Source organism: Zea mays, chromosome 6 (assembly GCF_902167145.1).
Source record: "Zea mays cultivar B73 chromosome 6, Zm-B73-REFERENCE-NAM-5.0, whole genome shotgun sequence".
In the NCBI taxonomy this organism is placed as follows: Eukaryota; Viridiplantae; Streptophyta; class Magnoliopsida; order Poales; family Poaceae; genus Zea; species Zea mays.
Window position 1 is genome coordinate 129,293,328 of NC_050101.1, and position 20,626 is coordinate 129,313,953.

Here is a 20,626-nt window from a genome sequence, read left to right on the forward strand (position 1 = left end):
CACGGATTCGAATTTGCACTTAAGCTGAGTTCAAAATTCGAATTCAAATGAATTATAAATAAAGAAAAACAGGAAATATCAAAAGAAAAAGGAATAAGGATCAGACTCACATGGGCCCAAATCAGTCACTCGGCCCATTAAATTTCCCCCCCACGCGGCCCAGCCGTGGATTCCGCGTGCGCCTGGTGTTGTTGCACGCCTGACAGATGGGCCCGTGCGTAGTCACGTGCCCTTTGTCTCTGCCGCGCGGGTCCCGCTGGCCGGCTTTACAGGGCTCAAGCGCATCCTTCTTCAGCCACTTACCGGTGGGGCCGTCCTGCCATCATCTTCTTCCTTGCTCCGTGCTCCTCCCAACGGAGTCCGCTGATATCGCGTGGAATCCGGACAAGATTGCCCACCGCCCCAGCTCCAGCCTTCCTCCCTTCCTGTTCCGCACAATCACCTGGGCGTGTCGTCCGCTGCCTCTGGTGCGTGGGCCCCGCGCCATAGAATCGTCTCCTACCCCAAAAAGAGAACACGCATAGCTCCGTATGTGCCGCCGCGCGAATTCCGCGCTCAGCTGTAACCATCGCGGATCCTCTTCCCCCATCGCGGACTCCGGTCCCAGCTATAAAATGCTCAGCCTCGCGTCCTCCTTAGGCCATAGACTCGAACCGAGCTCGCGCACCTTGTCCAGAAACAAAGATTGGGGGGAAAATCGGGCCGCCATCATGGGACAGCCACCTTGGCATCGTCTGGCATCCAAAAATCAGGCTGGAGGTGTGCGCATCAGCTCAGGGGTGTTCTCCGGTGAGACATTTTGTGCCGAGGGGTATGGGTCAACAGCAATTTCTCACCGGAGTGGGTGGATTTCCTCCACACCGCAGTGCTCCGCGGATAGGGCTCCCCGGGCGGGCGATTCATGGTACGTTACCCGCTGTCTGATTCGCGATGTCACCCGCTTCCTATTACCCTAGTCAGTTTCAAGTTTGGGGACCTTGTGGCAGGGGGTTGGTGATGGTGGCCATGGCCGCCGCCGTGCCTGAGCACCATCGCGGGGCAGGGCATTGCCGCCGTTCTCGGAGTCAATGGGGGAAAATGAGAAGGGTTGTGGATCGTGCGATCGCGGTTGGACGACTGCGATTAAACCCTCGCGTACCGGTTCGGGGTCGCGTTGGGGTTGTTGGATCTGAATCCGGTGGCTCGAGTGCGATCTCGGTTGTTTAAAATCGTGGCCATAGGTCTCCAATCCGACGGCTAAATGCGCATACCGGTTTGGTGTGGCGCCAGATATGATCTGGGCCCTCGGTCTTGATCCAACGGATACCTTTGGTCCGTACCCCTTCGCCTCGACATTTATGCTAAAGAGACCCTACGCTTTTTAGAAATAAACCCACCATCCCCGCAGGGAAAACCTGAGTCACAGGGAATTTTATGCGTTAGACCCTCGGGTTATTTGTTTTATGTGCACAGTCCAGAGGTCAGAGAAAAATAATGAAGGATTATAGAAATTGATTTTTAGTATATAAATAATTCTAGAAACTTGTTTAATCTATATAAAATTCATATCGCGACCAAATTAATTCATTCTAGTTCCTATAAATTAGTAATAATGTTGTTTATCACCCTGTGTCCCTGTTTTAATATGAAAATGGTATTAAAATTTATTTCTTAATTAATCTCGTATCAAATACATAAAACCTAAGGAAATTCGTATCTCCTTCGTTTTAACTCCGATTTGACTCGTTTCAGTTGCGTTAGTCTCGTAGCAACGCGTAGATCATTATTATTCAGTTTGTACTTATGTTTTGTGTGATGTTAATTTTATCTATACCATGTTTGTTTGTATTGCTACGACTAGCGTGAGGTCACGTGTCATCTGAAGAGCAAGTTGGTACCTGGAATCTCAAGTGCCAGGCAAGTTGTGCCCTTGATCACTTCTTTTACCCACTCATGTTCTAATTAATCATAATGATCTGCATAGGTTAATTTTGAGGGGACCCAATAGGTTACCCTAGTTTGATTATCTTTATACCTTGTTACCACGGAACTTTTTGGGTAGTACTTGCTAGTGCTTTATGTGGTTTTGGGTATGAAGATACATTACTCATGATTATACTTTTGTTATCCGTTGTTATTTATCGTTCATGATAAGATCATTATGTTAATTGGAACATGGAGCGACCACCCGGGAAAACAGTGCTACCACAAGGGTATAATGGGACGCCCTTGGCTGATTAATTAGGAAAGCTAGTGGAGGACTACCTTACCCGAAAGGGGCAAGGGCAGTAGGGGAGTGGTCAGTGTAGGGAGGCTCTCGGGAGGATTTTGCTGCGATGGTGGTCCTGCAAGGGATTCCTGCATTGGAGCTTCCTATAAACTGTAGCGGGTTTTCTGAAACTAGTGGAACTTTGTAAAGGCCTCGTAGTGTTACCCTGCCTCGCCTCCTCGGTAGAGGTGTATGGGAAGTCGCGATCTCTTGGCAGATGGGTAACATGACTTGTGGGTAAAGATGCGCAACCTCTGCAGAGTGTAAAACTGGTATACTAGCCGTGCTCACGGTCATGAGCAGCTTGGACCCTCACATGATTAAATTATGGAACTAAATTCAATTTGTCATATGCATTGCATCGCAGGTGAGGTTGTTACTTCTACTTCTTAATTGGGTTGGTATTTACTTATACTTAGTAACTGCTAATAAAATTTTGACCAACTTTAAAAGCAATGCTCAGCTCTAACCATCCTCTTTGGTAAGCCTTACACTTCACGTGAGCTCCCACCTTTGGCGAGTTCATGCACATTATTCCCCACAACTTGTTGAGCGATGAACGTATGTGAGCTCACTCTTGCTGTCTCACACCCCCCCACAGGTCAAGAACAGGTACCGCAGGATGAGGCGCTTGGAGGATGCTGTGATGAGTTCATGAGAGGTCTAGGCCGTCGTCTCCTAGTCAACTTTGGGTTGCTGGACCATTGTCTTTTTATAATGTAATTATTTACTTATTTTGTATAGAACTCCTGTTATGTAGTAAAGATGTGACATTCGATCCTGTGCCATGAATCATCATATGTGTGAGACTTGGTCCCAGCACACCTGGTGATTATGTTCGCGCCCGGGTTTTGGACCCCTAAAATCCGGGTGAGACTCGAAGTAGTGTCGCAACTTCCGCCTCGTCAGGATCACTGCATACAGTAGCTTCTGAACTTGTGGGTAGCGGATCTTGGTTTCGGACAGTACCTCGCTGACGAAGTAAACTGGCCTCTGAACGGGCAATGCATGCCCCTCTTCTTGCCTCTCGACCACAATCGCGGCGCTAACCACCTGAGTGGTCGCGGCGACGTAGACCAAGAGGGCTTCTCCATCAGCTGGCGGTACCAAGATAGGCGCCTTTGTAAGAAGCGCCTTCAGGTTCCCGAGAGCTTCCTCGGCCTCGGGTGTCCAAATGAAGCACTCGGCCTTCCTTAAGAGGCGGTACAGAGGCAGGCCTCTTTCGCCGAGGCGTGAGATGAACCGGCTCAGGGCCGCGAGACATCCCATGACCCTCTGTACGCCTTTTAAGTCCTTGATGGGCCCCATGTTAGTGATGGCTGCGATCTTCTCCGGGTTGGCTTCGATGCCCCGCTCGGAGACGATGAACCCCAAGAGCATGCCTCGGGGCACCCCGAAGACACACTTCCCGGGATTGAGCTTGACGCCTTTTGCCTTGAGACACCGGAATGTCACGTCAAGGTCGGAGAGGAGGTTGGAAGCCTTCCTCGTCTTGACTACGATGTCATCGACGTAGGCCTCGACTATGCGACCAATGTGTTCGCCGAACACACGGTTCATGCACCGCTGATACGTCGCGCCCGCATTCCTCAAACCGAACGGCATGGTGACATAGCAGTACATGCCGAAGGGTGTGATGAAAGAAGTCACGAGCTGGTCGGACTCTTTCATCCGGATTTGGTGATACCCTGAGTAGGCATCGAGGAACGACAGGGTTTCACACCCAGCAGTGGAATCCACGATTTGATCGATGCGAGGCAGAGGGTAGGGAACCTTCGGACATGCTTTGTTGAGACCAGTGTAGTCTACACACATCCGCCATTTCCCCCCTTTCTTTCTCACAAGCACAGGGTTGGCAAGCCATTCAGGATGGAATACCTCTTTGATAAACCCTGCTGCCATTATCTTGTGAATCTCCTCGCCTATCACTCTGCGCTTCTCCTCGTCGAATCGGTGCAGAGGCTGCCTGACGGGTCGGGCCCCGGCCCGAATATCCAGCGAGTGCTCGGCGACTTCCCTCGGTATGCCGGGCATGTCCGAGGGACTCCACGCAAAAACGTCGACGTTTGCGCGGAGAAAGTCGACGAGCACTGCTTCCTATTTGGGGTCGAGCCCAGAACCGATCCGGATCTGCTTGGAGGTGTCGCCACTGGGGTCGAGAGGGACAGCCTTAACCGTCTCCGCTGGCTCGAAGTTGCCAGCATGTCGCTTCACGTCTGGCACCTCTTTGGAGAGGTTCTCCATGTCGGCGATGAGGGCCTCGGACTCGGCGAGGGCCTCGGCGTACTCCACGCACTCCACGTCGCATTCGAACGCGTGTTTGTACATGGGGCCGACGGTGATGACCCCGTTGGGGCCCGGCATCTTGAGCTTCAGGTAGGTGTAGTTGGGGACGGCCATGAACTTCGCGTAGCATGGCCTCCCCAATATCGCGTGGTAGGTTCCTCGGAACCCGACCACCTCGAATGTCAGAGTCTCTCTTCGGAAATTGGAGGGCGTTCCGAAGCAGACGGGAAGGTCGAGCCGTCCGAGGGGCTGGACGCGCTTCCCAGGAATGATCCCGTGGAAAGGCGCAGCGCCTGCTCGGACGGAGGACAGATCGACGCGCAGGAGCCTGAGGGTCTCGGCGTAGATGATGTTGAGGCAGCTGCCCCCATCCATCAGGACCTTGGTGAGCCTGATGTCGCCGATGATGGGGTCGACGACGAGCGGGTATTTCCCCGGGCTCGGCACGTGGTCGGGGTGGTCAGCTTGGTCGAAGGTGATGGGCTTGTCGGACCAGTCTAGGTAGACTGGCGCCGCCACCTTCACCGAGCAGACCTCCCGGCGCTCTTGCTTGCGATGCCAAGCCGAGGCATTCGCCGCATGCCCACCGTAGATCATGAAGCAGTCGCGAACCTCGGGGAACTCTCCTGCTTGGTGATCTTCCTTTTTGTCGTCGTCGCAGGCCCTGCCACCCTCCGCGGGTGGCCTGGCCTTGTGGAAGTGGCGCCGAAGCATGACGCACTCCTCGAGGGTGTGCTTGACGGGCCCCTGATGATAGGGGCACAGCTCCTTGAGCATCTTGTCGAAGAGGTTGGCACCTCCGGGGGGCTTCCGAGGGTTCTTGTACTCGGCGGCGGCGACAAGGTCCGCGTCGGCGGCGTCGCGTTTCGCTTGCGACTTCTTCTTGCCTTTCTTCTTGGCGCCGCGCGGAGTAGACGCCTCGGGAGCTTCTTCCGACGGGCGGCCCTGGGGCTGCTTGTCCTTTCGAAAGATGGCCTCGACCGCCTCCTGGCCGGAGGCGAACTTGGTGGCGATGTCCATCAGCTCGCTCGCCCTGGTGGGAGTCTTGCGACCCAACTTGCTCACCAGGTCGCGGCAGGTGGTGCCGGCAAGGAACGCGCCGATGACATCTGAGTCGGTGATGTTGGGCAGCTCGGTGCGCTGCTTCGAGAATCGCCGGATGTAGTCCCGAAGAGACTCTCCCGGCTGTTGCCGGCAGCTTCGGAGGTCCCAGGAATTCCCGGGGCGCACGTACGTGCCCTGGAAATTGCCGGCGAAGGCTTGGACCAAATCGTCCCAGTTGGAGATCTGCCCCGGAGGCAGGTGCTCCAACCAGGCGCGAGCGGTGTCGGAGAGGAACAGAGGGAGGTTGCGGATGATGAGGTTGTCGTCGTCCGTTCCACCCAGTTGGCAGGCCAGGCGGTAGTCCGCAAGCCATAGTTCCGGCCTCGTTTCCCCCGAGTACTTTGTGATAGTAGCCGGGGGTCGGAAACGGGTCGGGAACGGTGCCCGCCGGATGGCCCGGCTGAAGGCCTGTGGACCGGGTGGTTCGGGCGAGGGACTCCGATCCTCCCCGCTGTCGTAGCGTCCCCCACGCCTGGGGTGGTAGCCTCGGCGCACCCTTTCGTCGAGGTGGGCTCGACGGTCGCGACGATGGTGCTCGTTGCCTAGGTGGCCCGGGGCCGCAGGCGCGGTGTTGCGCATGCGCCCGGTGTAGACCGAGGCTTCCCGCATGAATCGGGAAGTCGCGACATGAGGTTCCGAGGGGTATCCCTGCCTCCGGGAGGCAGAGCTCTCGGCCCGTCGGGCCGCAGCGCCTTTTAGGAGATTTTTGAGCTCTCCCTGGATTCGCCGACCCTCGGTGGTTGATGGCTCCGGCATCGCGTGGATGAGCATTGCTGCGGCTGCCAGGTTCTGACCGACCCCGCTGGACGCGGGTAGCGGCCTGACCCTGACGTCGTTGGCGACGCGGTGCTGGAAACCCTGGGGCAGGTGACGTATTTCTCCGGCTGGGGGCTGGCCCGCCCATACCTGCCCGACGTCCCGGCGGATCGACTCAAGTGCTCCTGCTCCCTCGTCGAGCCTGGCCTGCGCCCCGCGGACTTGCTCGAGCTGTGGGTCGTGACCCCCCGCCGGAATGGGGACCACAGCTAGCTCCCGCGGGATGTCGGCGCGAGGCGCCAGCCTAGGGAGATCACCGTCCTCTGGCATGCCGAGGTGGTTGCCTTCGGAGGGATCCCCTAGCTCGACGTGGAAACATTCGCGGCTTGGGCCGCAGTCCTTGTCGTCAAGGCTGCGGCTACCGTCGGAACAGTCGGAGAGGCAGTAGTCACATGCGGTCATAAAGTCCCGCATGGCACTGGGGTTGCCAAATCCAGAGAAATCCCAACAGATGCTGGGATCGTCATCTTCCTCGGACCTAGAGGGCCCGTAGGTCGAGACGTCCGTCAATCGGTCCCAAAGCGACCGCATACGAAACCCCAGAGGGGTTGCACTCGCCTCAACGAGAACGCCCGCCAAAGCGAGGTCGCTAGGCGGGTTGAGGCCGAGTCGAAATAATGTAGGATGGGAATCAGTCAGTACCTTTTGGTCGACGAGGAGCGACGTAGTCACGTCGGGGGCTGATCGCGCCGTCGTCCTAGGTACGAGGGTGACGTCCTGCAGGCCCTCCGCGAGCTCGCTGGCGTCGTCCACTTGCTCGGGATTGGCGTGTCGCGGGGGGACGGCGCTCGCCTTTGTCTCGAACGCGAGGTCGACGCCCGACGCGCCCTCCGTTGGGGCGCTGGGGACGTCAATTCGCTCGACAGCCGACGAAGCGTGGCCTCCCGCTCGGCCTTGGTTGCCCCGCCTCCTCCTCCGTTGGCGGGGGAGAGGACGGGGCGAGCTCGAATGTCGTTCTTCCACCGCGCGTGGAAGATGTCGTCGATTCCGCCGCCGGAGGGCGGATTGTCGGCCGCCATTGTCGTTGTCGCGCGGCGGTGGAAGGAGTATCATGTCGTAGCTGCCGTCGAGGGACATGAACTCAAGACTCCCGAAACGGAGCACCGTCCCGGGTTGGAGAGGTTGTTGGAGACTGCCCATCTGGAGCTTGACGGGAAGCTGCTCGTCAACACGCAGCAGGCCCCTACCTGGCGCGCCAACTGTCGGCGTTTCGAGACCGGGGGGTCCCTAAGCCGACGAGTGAGTGTGCCGCGTGCCCCAGCCCAGATGGGTCGAGCGCGTGGGCGAGCGCGAAGGGGGGAAAGGAGCGAGGAGGCCGGAGTCCGGCGAGAGAGAGGTGGGAATCCCGCGGCCTTCGTGTTCGTCCCGCGCCCAGGTCGGGTGCGCTTGCAGTAGGGGGTTACAAGCGTCCACGCGGGTGAGGGAAGTGAGCGGCCCCAAGAGAGCGCCTGTCCCCGTCCTCGTCCCCGCGCGGCCAACCTTCTCTAAGAAGGCCCTGGTCCTTCCTTTTATAGGCGTAAGGAGAGGATCCAGGTGTACAATGGGGGTGTAGCAGAGTGCTACGTGTCTAGCGGGGGGAGAGCTAGTGCCCTAAGTACATGCCAATGTGGCAGCCGGAGAGATCTTGGCACCCTGCTGGCGTGATGTCGTGGCTGTCGGAGGAGCAATGGAGCCTGGCGGAGGGACAGCTGTTGGAACGGTTGTGTCCTTGCTGACGTCGCCCTGCTTCCGTAAGAGAGCTGAGAGCCGCCGTCGTCACGGGGCTAGCGGGGCGCCATCATTGCCTATCTGGCGGAGCTAGCCAGATGGGACACCGGTCTTGTTCTCTGCGGCCCGAGTCGGCTCGGGGTAGGGTGATGATGGCGCTTCCTGTCGGCGTGGCTGGCCTGTGCCCTAGGTTGGGCGACGTGGAGGCTCCTCCGAAGCCGGGGTCGAGTCTGTCTTCCATGGCCGAGGCCGAGTCCGAGCCCCTGGGTCGGGCGAGGCGGAGGTCGTCAGCAGAGGCCGAGTCCGAGCCCCTGGGTCGGGCGAGGCGGAGGTCGTCAGCAAAGGCCGAGTCCGAGCCCCTGGGTCGGGCGAGGCGGAGGTCGTCAGCAGAGGCCGAGTCCGAGCCCCTGGGTCGGGCGAGGCGGAGGTCGTCAGCAGAGGCCGAGTCCGAGCCCCTGGGTCGGGCGAGGCGGAGGTCGTCAGCAGAGGCCGAGTCCGAGCCCCTGGGTCGAGCGAGGCGGAGGTCGTCCGCAGAGGCCGAGTCCGAGCCCCTGGGGTTGGGCGAAGCGGAGTTCGTCGTCTTCCGGGGCCTTAGCCCGAGTCCGAGCCCTGGGTCGGGCGGAGCGGAGTTCGCCGTCTTCCGGGGCTTAGCCCGAGCCCGAGCCCTGGGTCGGGCGGAGCGGAGTTCGCCGTCTTCCGGGGCTTAGCCCGAGTCCGAGCCCTGGGTCGGGCGGAGCGGAGTTCGCCGTCTTCCGGGGTTTAGCCCGAGTCCGAGCCCTGGGTCGGGCGGAGCGGAATTCGCCGTCTTCCGAGGCTTAGCCCGAGTCCAAGCCCTGGGTCGGGCGGAGCGGAGTTCGCCGTCTTCCGGGGCTTAGCCCGAGTCCGAGCCCTGGGTCGGGCGAAGCTTCCTATGGTGCCTTTGGCAGGGCCTGGCTTCCTTTGCGTTAAATGCTCCTGCGACTTGGCCGGTCGGTGCGGCGATCCAGTCAGGGTTGCTTCTTAGCGAAGGCAAGGCCTCGGGCAAGCCGGAGATGTGTCCGCCGTTGAAGGGGGGCCTCGGGCGAGACGGAAACCCCTTCGGGGTCGGCTGCCCTTGCCCGAGGCTAGGCTCGGGCGAGGCGTGATCGAGTCGCTCGTATGGACTGATCCCTGACTTAATCGCACCCATTAGGCCTCTGCAGCTTTATGCTGATGGGGGTTACCAGCTGAGAATTAGGCGTCTTGAGGGTACCCCTAATTATGGTCCCCGACACTACCTATGTGAAGAATAGATTCTTTATTGGACTTAAGTCGGCTAGATGTGCATTCAATATCATTCTCATAAATGCCTTGTCCATTAGAATCTAATTCATGCCTTTGCTATATCTATTCTCATATTGATATGCTCTTAAGTCATGATAATAAATTCAATATGAAGAAGTAAAATTCCTATGATTGATCAGATATTTAAAAGGTGCTTATTCCTTTTTTAATAATATGCACTGATGTTAAGGATTTTACTTCATGTCTGTGTGACTTGTGAATAATGAATTGTTTATATTTCTTATCTGAAAGAAATCATTCTTCATCATATACTCCCTTGTGCTATTAACATCTCTCTTGAGTATTTTCAATAAGTTTGAAAAGAAAAAAAGGTCAACTATAAAGGAGGACGCTCAAATGAAAAATGAGGACATCAAGAACAACAACACCTACTTGGATAATGAGATCTTCGAAATAATCAATGGTGTGGTTGTAAGCATTCTAAATCTTTTCATTGTAAGAATACTAGGCATAAAATGTTTATTGCAAATTTTGTAAGCCTGGATCAAGATGAATAATGCTTCTCCCTATCTGTCTTTAAAAGTAAGTGCATCTATCAATTCATTCAAATTCTTTGATGCATATCTCTAGGGGGAGCCTATTTCTATATCTTGATCATATCAAGACTATCGCTTTATCCTAGTAACCTCATATAGTCTCTTGCATGAGAATAAGTTTCTCATGGTGTTTGCTACTACATATCAATCCAACTTGTTAAAACAATGTCGCTCTTATCAAGGATTGTTGCTTTCATTGCTAAAGTAGCATATTTACTGGATTCTCCTATTCTAATACATATGTTGTTCTCTTGATCACATCTGTTATTTGTTTGATCATTGAATAACTTCAATTAACCTTATAATTCTTAGTGTCACATATACTATCAATCGATATCTCTCTTGATGTGCACTAAGTTAAAAGGAGAATTCATGATACAATTATGCACCTTGTGATCCATTTGATATATGCTAACAATGTCTTGAGGATCACTAGTTGTAGAACTCTCTCTTGTGCAAAATATTTCCATACTCTGTCTTGAATATTGGTCTTAAGTGACTAAGACTAAGAACAAAGCACAATGAAGAGAGCATCTCTATGTGAAGGTACAAAAGGGTAAAACTATTCCATCTCATTCATACATGTACCTAAATCTTCCTACATTCCTTGCATATAGTGTTTAAAAGGAAGAGAAAGCATGTCCATGCATTATCCCTGCTTCATACCTAGTTTAACTTCTCAAACATTCATTCTTGCATCTTTGTTAAAACTGGTGAAGTAAATTTTATTGTCAAAGAGCTTAAAGCTTAACCTTGTAACGAGGATAAGTTGCCTTTGTTCCGAAGGTGGATGGTCCTTAAGCCTCTTTGAAATCCTTAAGGGAAAATGCTTAAATTGTCTATAACATGCTTTCATAAGTGCGTAAACTATCATGAAGCGTCACACTTATAATATGACACAATGCACTTCACATTCTGTATGATACAGATATGCTCTCATTAACCTAATTATGTACAATTGGCATTTAAGGCCAAAATATGTGTTCCTCTCAAGGCACATATTTAGGGGGAGCAATCTATATTATATAGAACTGTTTAAGCTTTATTGACATATCTTTTTAATCATGTCTCTTTCCTTTGGTACATTTGCATATTTCCTATTTCTATTGTGCCAATGCTAAGACTAATATGTTTTCATGAGCATCTCATGTATTAAGTCTTAGATTGAAAGGGAAATGGAGTATTCGGCAAAGACATCGCTTCCACTCAACTCCATTGGTATTATCCACTTCTTGCCGGTATTCCGCCAGTTCTCCAATTTGGTATAATCTTCACCCATATATTGTTTGCCAAAGGGGGAGAGAACGTAAGAAGGGCTTAGATTTCACTCTCAAGTATCCGTTTTTGGCGATTCATGCCAAAGGGGAGAAAGTATTAGCCCCAAGCAAGAGGACCGCACCATCACCAATTTCAAAAATGTAGTCTTTCAAATTTGGGTTAAGAAAAGATTTTTCAATTGGTATATTATTTTTGATATAATTTCAAATTGGTATACCCTCTTCAAAATTAATATCTAAAACCCTCTTGAACACTAAGAGGAGGATCAATTGGTATCTTATTTTTGATATAATTTCAAATTGGTATACCCTCTTCAAAATTAATATCTAAAACCCTCTTGAACACTAAGAGGAGGATTTCATTGAGGGAAAGTTTTGTTTAGTCAAAGGAAAAGCATTTGAAACAGGGGAGAAAATTTCAAATCTTGAAAATGCTTCTCAAAATCTTATTCATTTACCTTTGACTATTTGCAAAAGTTTTTTCAAAACATTGCAAAACAAAACATGTGGTGCAAGCGTGGTCCAAAATATTATAAATAAAAAGAAAGCATCCATGCATATCTGATGAAATGAATATTGGTTTAATTCCAAGTAACCTTTGCACTTACCTTAAGAAAACTAGTTCAATTTCGCACTTATATAGTTGCTTTGGTTTGTGTTGGCATCAATCACAAAAAAGGGGGAGATTGAAAGGGAAATATGGTCAAACCTTTTCCTAAATGATTTTGGTGGTTGAATTGCCCAACACAAACAATTGGACTAACTAGTTTGCTCTAGATCATACATTATACAGGTGCTAAAGGTTCAACATAAATCAATCAAAAGAACAAGTTAGGCTTCAAAAGAAAGGAGCAAAAAGGAAACTGAAGTGTGCCCTGGTCTGGCGCACCGGACTATCCGGTGTGCCACCGGACAGTGTCTGGTGCACCAGCGGACAGTGTCTGGTGCACCAAGGTGAATCAGCTCAAACTCTTCGGCTTCGGGATTTCCAGGCACAACTCCGCTATAATTCACTGAACTGTCCGGTGTGCCACCGTACTGTCCGGTGCACCAGCGGAGCAACGACTATCTGCGCGTAATGGTCGACTCTGCAAAGTGAACATTGCAATTCAGATGTCAGAGCAGAAGGTCAGAGGGGCACCGGACTGTCCGGTGTGACACCGGACTGTCCGGTGCCGCATGAGGACAAAACCTTCAACGGTCGACCAGCTCCAAGCCCTAACGGGAGGACGACATGGCAGCACACCGAACACTGTCCATTGGCGCACCGGACTGTCCGGTGCGCCCATCGCCAGCAAACTTCTCCAACGGCTACAATTTGGTTGGTGGCTATAAATACCACCCCAACCGGCCACTTCAAGGAGTGGGAGTCCAAGCAACATTCCAAGTCATCTAGTTGACATACTCAAGCCCTCCCAACCACATATATTCATTGATCCATCCTATGCGCAAGATTTAGGCCACTACAATCAACACAAGTGCCATAAAAAGAGAGCTAGCAAAAGAAAGCCTCTTGTGTGAGTCTAGCAAGAGTGCCTTGTGAGAATTATTGAGAGTTAGTGAGCACTACATCTTGTGATCATTTGTGCGTGGAGTTTTGACTCCCGTTGAACTTCCTCCAAAGTTTTGGAGGCTTGTAAAAGCTAGCAAGAGACACCAAAGAGTGTGGTGGTCCTTGCGGGGTCTTAAGTGATCCTTGAGAAGAAGAGCTCGCCGGTCTTTGGTGATTGGTGGAGAGAGGGAAAGGGTTGAAAGAGACTCATCCTTAGTGGACTCCTCAACGAGGACTAGGCCTTCGAGGGCCGAACCTCGGTAAAACAAATCACACGTGTCTCGTGTGCTTATTGCCTGTGATTTGTTTGTTCTTTCCCTTTCTAAGTTTTTCTTGCACTATTCTTTGCTAATACTATTTGGTGTTGCTTTAAGTTAAATTCTCATTTAGTGAAGCAACATCTTGCAAGAAAAAAACTTGTGTTATTACTCTTCTTATCTAAGCCCTCGTGATTTATTCTCATAGACTTATTAGTAGTATTGATTTATCAATTCCGCATTATTTGAAAGCAATACTCTTTACAAGCAAGGACTTAGTTATTACTCCGATAATTGTATATCTTGTTCTAACCACTAATCAAGGGATCTAGTTAGGGGATAAAGTTTTAATTTTCAGGTTTCGCCTATCCACCCCCACCCCTCTAGGCAACTTTCAAAATGGATCAGCTACCACTTGAAAATTTTGAAAATAGTAGAGTTAGAATTTTTTTTATTTGTCCAAAATACTCTTACTGCAAACTTTAGTCTCTTGTGGGGGAGAATTTATGACCATGGGAAAAAGGGGGAGTTTTTGGCACTTGGTCAATTTCACTCTTGCATTATATCTCTTTGTGCCCAAACAAGTGTGTTTGACTTAGAGATAGGAAAATGAATTTGATTTGCAAAAACAAACCAAGTGGTGGCAATGAGCGATCCGAATATGCCAAATTATAGTAAAAACAATTTGATATTCAATTGCATTGATATTGCACTTCTTTTGGTTGCTTTTGGTTGTGTTGGCATAAATCACCAAAAAGGGGGAGATTGAAAGGGAAATGTGCCTTTGGGCCATTTCTATAATGTTTTGGTGATTAAGTGCCCTACACATATTCTCTAAGTTCTAAATGTGCTAAAGATTGAAAAAGTGCAAATCAAGACATGATGTATGTTTCTAGACTTAGTACATTTGTTTTGGAATACTAATGAAGTTATCTGAGTGTTAGAAACAGAGAAAAGAAAAAAAAGGATTGCAAGAGACTGGCTGTGTGCAGCCGAAGATCAGTTCAGTCTGGCACACCGGACTGTCCGGTGGTGCACCGGACAGTGTCCGGTGCGCCAGGCTGGACTCCGGTGAAAAGGCCGCTCTCGGAAAAAATCGGTGGCGTACGGCTATAATTCACCGGACTATCCGGTGGTGCACCGGACTGTCCGGTGAGGCAACAGTCGCCAGCGCAACGGTCGGCCGCGCAATCCGCGGGAGACGCGTGGCCCGCACCAACGGTCGGCAGGGGGCACCGGACAGTGTCCGGTGCGCCAACTGGCCCGGAGGTGCAGCGGTCATCTGCACCAGAAAAGGAAGGATATCTGCACTGGACTGTCTACAGTGACTGTCCGGTGGCGCACCGGACTGTCCGGTGCGCCACTCGACAGAAGGCAAGGATGGCCTTCCTTGTTGGCTTCCAATGGCTCCTAGCTGCCTTAGGGCTATAAAAGGGACCCCTAGGCGCATGGAGGAGCTACCCAAGCATTCACTAAGTATTCTAAGGCATCCAGACTCTGCTCCCGCGCATTCGCTTTGTTGTGTTAGAGATTTGAGCTTCATTCGAGTCGAGAACTCCCCGTGTGTCATTTGAGCTCAAGTCTTCACTTGTGTGCGTTGGTGTGCTGCATTTTTGAGTCTTGTGTGCGTTGCTCTTCCCAACCTTACTCTTGTGCGTTCTTTGTGATCAATCTTGTAAGGGTGAGAGGCTCCAACTTATGGAGATTCCTCGCAAACGGGAAAATAATATAAGGAAGAAAAGTCGTGGTATTCAAGTTGATCATTGGATCACTTGAAAGGGGTTGACTGCAACCCTCGTCCATTGAGACGCCACAACGTGGAAGTAGGCAAGTGTTACTTGGCCGAACCACGGGATAAAATCGTGTGTCTCTTGTGATTGCTCTCTCTTTGATTGTCTGTGTTCGCAAGAGCTTGTCTCATTGACTTGATTAACCCACACTAATATCTTTATAATCAAGGTTGTTGGAATTTAGTGTTGAATTTTATAGGATCACCTATTCACCCCCTCTAGGTGCTCTCAGTTTGTTTTTTCGGATGGACTGGGTCGGGTTGGGCGGGTCGCATGACCCATGACCAGGTCTAGTAACGACACTAATTTCTGTGTACTCATTAGATACTCACTGGACAGTATAGATGTCCAAACGGGCCACCCGACACGGACCCGGCCCGAACCCGCTTCGGCTCGGTACGAATAGGGCCGGGCCAGTCACGGCCCGTTGATGCTTCGGGCCGGGTCGGGCTGGCCCACGTGCCTAGTGACATGCCCAAACCCGGCACGCACAGGGGAAAATCGTGCCGGGCCGGCCCGTTGGCCCGGTGGGCCTCAACGGACCGGGCCGGGCACTGGCCCGAACCAACAGTAGAACGGTATATAAATACATATATTTAACAGAATTAATCATATATAATAACATATTATTTATATATATTGAGACAACAAAAATATTTATGTATGCATTTTATATTTATGTATGCATTTTATATATGTTTGGCCGTGTATTTAGTATTTACATACTATGAGAGAATTAAATGTATTTACATATTTAGTATTTATATAAATATGCGGGCCGCCGTCGGGCCGACCCATTTATCGGGCCGGGCCGGGCCAAAGCACGCGGGCCGCCGTATCTGCTCATACCCGGCCCGCTAAACGGGCCGTGCCGGCCCAGGCCCGTAACCGACCGTGCCGGGCCGTGTTTGGACCGGGCTAAATTCGTGTCGTGCCACGGACCAAACGGGCGGCCCGCACTGTTTGAACATCTATACTGGACAGGTCCAGTGCGTGTCTATGTGTCCTCTGTTTGCTTCCATATGATGGTGGATGGTACTACTGATATGATTCTTCACAATATTCCTTGCCACAATCTGTGTTCCATGGATGCGAGAATGACTTGTACATAACTTGTGCTGGTTTAAGCTTAAGTAGAATTGTATCGTATCTCTTCAAATCAATAGGCTATACTTTATCTTTCTATAATTCCTGCAATGTAACGTACCTTGTTGTTTAAGAAGTTATGATGACTGGCCTTTGAGAAGTCTATGTTGTAGCACTTATTTCATGTAATGTACTGTTCTCGCAATGGACGAAAAAAGCTTTGTTCTACCAATTACATTGAATGGTCCAAACTCTTAAAAATTCTATGGCTTATGAATTTATTACAATACTCCGACCTCTGAAAAGACTACATAGAGAGATTTATCGCTCCACTCGGTCCTCAAAAGTGAAAAAGATTCTCGTGCCATCCTCTCCAAGAAGTATGCCCCCTGCACTTGATAACATGTCTACATAAACGCCTCCTATGTCTTCCATAATCCATACCATACTGAGCCTCAAGCAATCTCGCTTGTACTCCAAAACCATGTCTTCCTAGAGGTCCGGCCCATTTAGGGCATATACAACTTACATACTACGTTTCGGTTCTCCAAGCACTAGATATATCTAAGAAACCCCTTCATACAACCCAATGTATGTAAGTCTTGTATCTTATTCACTAGAAACTCTCAAGATATGACTCATTTATGTGGGTTGTATGAGTAAACCGTATCTAAACTTTGAGAACCGTGCTAGAGACGTTACTTCACTAAAATACTGTCCCGTGTGTTTTTTGCACTTACCACCTTGATACCCTCTTAAAATACGGGACATTTATGTGGGTTGTATGGGTAAACCGTATCTAAACTTTGAGAATCGTGCTAGAGAGGTTACTTCACCAAAATATTGTCTCGTGTTTTTTTTGCACTTACCACCTTAATACCCTCTTAAAATACAGGACATTTATGTGTGTTTTACATACCTTAAAGTGTCCGAGTGGCATGAGCGACTAAAGTGCCATTGCAGTTTATGGGCGGTGTTTTGCATCTCGACGGATCCACTTGGGCCTCGAACCTACCACGGTCATTACTCATTAGGTCTCCTCAACGATGGCTTCATGGATAGGTTCGTGTACCGGTCGGTTACCTGAGCTGGGACCTAGATTTGCATTGGTCCCACAAAACTATGATTAGAACTTGGCCGTTGCAGCCTAGCAATAGCAGGGCCTTCCCTTGCACCGTTGGTGATGCACGACAGGTGGCGGGGTGGAGGTCCTGGTGATCAGCTCGCGGAAGAAGGGCCCCGCGGGGGGCGCGCTGATCCCCAAGGGCGGGTGGGAGCTGCTGGACGAGTCCATGGATGAGGCGGCTCGGCGCGAGGCCAAGCGGCGGAGGCTGGCGTGGTCGGGGACACCGGCCCCTCGCTGGGCCGCAGCTACGACGCCACGCACGAGGGCTTCGTCCTTTGTGCTCCCGCTGCGCGTCACCGCCGAGCTCGACCGCTGGCCCGAGATGGCCGCCCGCCGCAGGGAGTGGGTGCCCGCCGCCCAGGCCATTGCGCGCTGCCCTCACCCGTGGATGCGCACCTCTAGATAGGCGGCCGCCGCCGCCGTACGTCTCTGCTCTGCTGCGGTTAGATTGGACGGAACGAACACGCGACAGACAAATCCGGACGTTCGACGCGGCCTGTACATTCTTCCAGGGTGGTAGATACAGTAGATCTGTCCATTGATAGTAAAAGAAACGAACAATACTAAACAACAGGGTTCACATTGACCAATCTTGCGTAGTGGCATTACCACTTAGACCTTATTCGGTTAATCCTGTTACCCATGGATTGAATGATATTGGAAAAAATTAAAAAGAAGTTTGACTTATTTGGATTTAAACTCATCAAATCTCACTCAATCCATATATATTGAGAGCTAACCGAACAAGCACTTAGGTGCTGTTTGGTTCGGCCATTTATTGGCCTGATCAGATTCTGTCGTCAATCAGTCGCGTTGGTTTATGTTTGTTTAGTGCCTGACGTATCTGATATGATACCAGGGCAGCAGGTCCCGTGCTTCAGAAACCAGGTTACGCTCCATTTTGAGGTCCATAGAATGATTTAGGCATCCCAATACTCAATCAAACAAAAACAAACGATCAAACCTTCTCTCCCCACTACCACTGGTCAGCTCCGGTCCTTTGATTTTGAGGGCCCCAGACGAACTCATCATGAAGGGCCCTCTAAACTATATAAACAATTCTATGATACATATAAATATATATGTTCTAACTTTATATGCAAAATAAAAACAAAAACATTAATATATTTAATGTAACATGTCAAATAATTATTAAGAAATAAAGCCGATCAAAATAACAATATATTTATAGCTTAGATCTACTATGATTATCTTAATGAAGAATAGAACTCTATGACACAATTGCTTCTCATGTATAATATGTAATTATTTTTTAAAGAATATGTAATTATGTATCATGTATAATATGGAATGCGAATAGTATGATCATGTGCACAGCACAACACTGAAACTAATTTTAAAAATATCTAAGAGACTTAGACGCTAGCAGGTAATTCTAATATTCTAATTCACTAAATATGTAAGACGCTAGCAGTAATAGGTAATTCACTAATCAAATATTTAAATCACTAATTCACCATTCACCGATTCACGTATTCACCATCGACCAAATTAGTGAATGGATGGGACTGCTCTCACGTATTCACTTGGCTTGGGTGTGGCCGCCTGCCCGCCTCCACGCCTAGGCCTGGCCGGCTGGCCTGCTGGCCGATGGGCAATGGATGGGACTCTGGCCGTGGCTGTCTGGCCGATCGCGGTGGCAGTCTGGGCGTCTGGCGGATCGTGGCTGCGACCTGCAGTTGGCGTCCGAGGATTAGAGATCGCTGCTGGCTGCGGCGTGCAAGGTCAGGTGTCTGGTAAATTGGTGATTGAGTCCTAGACGGCTAGGTCTTATATCTACTATCTATTATATATTGGGCCCCTCTCCATTCTGGGCCCCCGGCGGTCGCATCTGTTGCATGGGCCCAAGGCCGACCCTGCCACTGGTATTTATTCCCTTTGCATTGCCATTACCGTGGGTGGAACCAAACATCACCTTAATGGCTCTTGTCGTTGTGTGCTCAACTGCATACGACGACACACTATGCAAGAGTACTAGAACCACCTTCTATCTTGGAAACCGATGCAAGCCTTAGTGTTTGGTTAAGGAGCCAAGTAGAACGGAGTCGTTACATCCCTGATTCTAGGAACGGAGTCACTCTGTTCTGTGTTTGGTAATCTGGAACGGAGCGGCTCTGTTTTTTGTTTGGTTGGAGAGTGAACGGAACGGAGCGTGACTGTGCGAGCGGGCTGGGAACGGAGCGGCTCCGTCTGGTTGATTTTTTGGAGCGGAATGGTTCCAGATCTGAGGAGAATATTCCCTAATTGGAGTCATTCCGTTCTAGTTACTTTGTAACCAAACAACAACAAAATAGGACAGAACGACTCCGTTCTACTTGGTTCTTCAACCAAACATTACCTTAGGGCTACTTTGGGAACCTCAAATCCCCTTCGGGATTAGAGGGGATTAAGGTGAAAATAAACTAATTTCATCTCGAATCCCTTTCAATCCCGAAGGGGATTTGAGTTTCTAAACTAGTCCTTAAGGTTTTTTCAAGCAGTGTCCTTTATATCCATTTTTTAATATTGCATGGTGGCCTTAAGGCTCTTTTAGCTAGACATCAGAACCTGAGCAGTGAATGATGGTGCACTGCCCCCACGTTCCTGACGTAGAACCACTCACCCTCGTAGCGAATGGAATATGGGTGTGGGATCTCAAAGTAGCCCGCCTACCAGCTGGAGCGTAGATGGATGGTGATGCTGTCGACAAATGATTGGCCACCATGGCTAGAGGATGTCGCAGACTAAACTGATGCCGCCAGAGCTTCCAGTAAGGCTCCATGTCCACGTGATAGAACATGCTATGTGAAGGATGGTGTTGGGGTGGAGGTTCTACAGCTCTAATTTGTAGTAGAAGACTGCCCCCGCACAAAGGGGCGCACGGGCAGCCTGAACCCACACTCGTAGAAAGACGCAAGCACAACCACCACACCATCCCACGACCACGGCACATCGCCCTCATCTTCTAACCACCATCCCGAGTCCTCCACAAGAGGGAGGAACCCTCTCTTCTTCAGACCAAGGACATGGCTTCGATGAAACAAGCAAGCCAGAAGGAGGCCATGGATGCAAGGAGAACCCGTAGGCAAAGCGCTGGAGCAGGCAGAGAGCATGACGACAAAAAAATTTCAGCGCAGGAACGGAGGCAAGAGTGCGAGGAGACGGTAAGTGTAACTAACTCAAGGACCTTTTCTCTATTTATATACGCAAATAGAGGGAGGTGGAGCGGCGCCCGACCAACGGGCCCACCACGACCGCGGCATGGGATGATCCACCGGTCCAATTTCTGGCCGCCTCAAACCATGAGCGGAGAAACTGCTCATTCGGTAGATGCATGGTTCCCGCCTCGGGCAGAACATCGAGAAGTCGCCTACGCGCCTACGCTGTGCCAGTGGCCGTATGCTGTGCACATAGTCAGGCAAATGGGCTGCCGTAATGGATAACGAACGAGCATGTTTCTGTTAAGGACCCTTTGCTACCGAGCGTAGTCCAAATGCTACTTAACTCATAAACACAGG

The 20,626-nt window shown here is 50.6% G+C and overlaps 1 pseudogene; it reads left to right on the forward strand.

The window, feature by feature from the left end:
- Positions 1 to 17,028: 17,028 nt before the first annotated feature.
- Positions 17,029 to 17,514, forward strand: LOC103631375 (nudix hydrolase 21, chloroplastic-like; annotated as a pseudogene).
- The last annotated feature ends 3,112 nt before the right edge of the window (positions 17,515 to 20,626 follow it).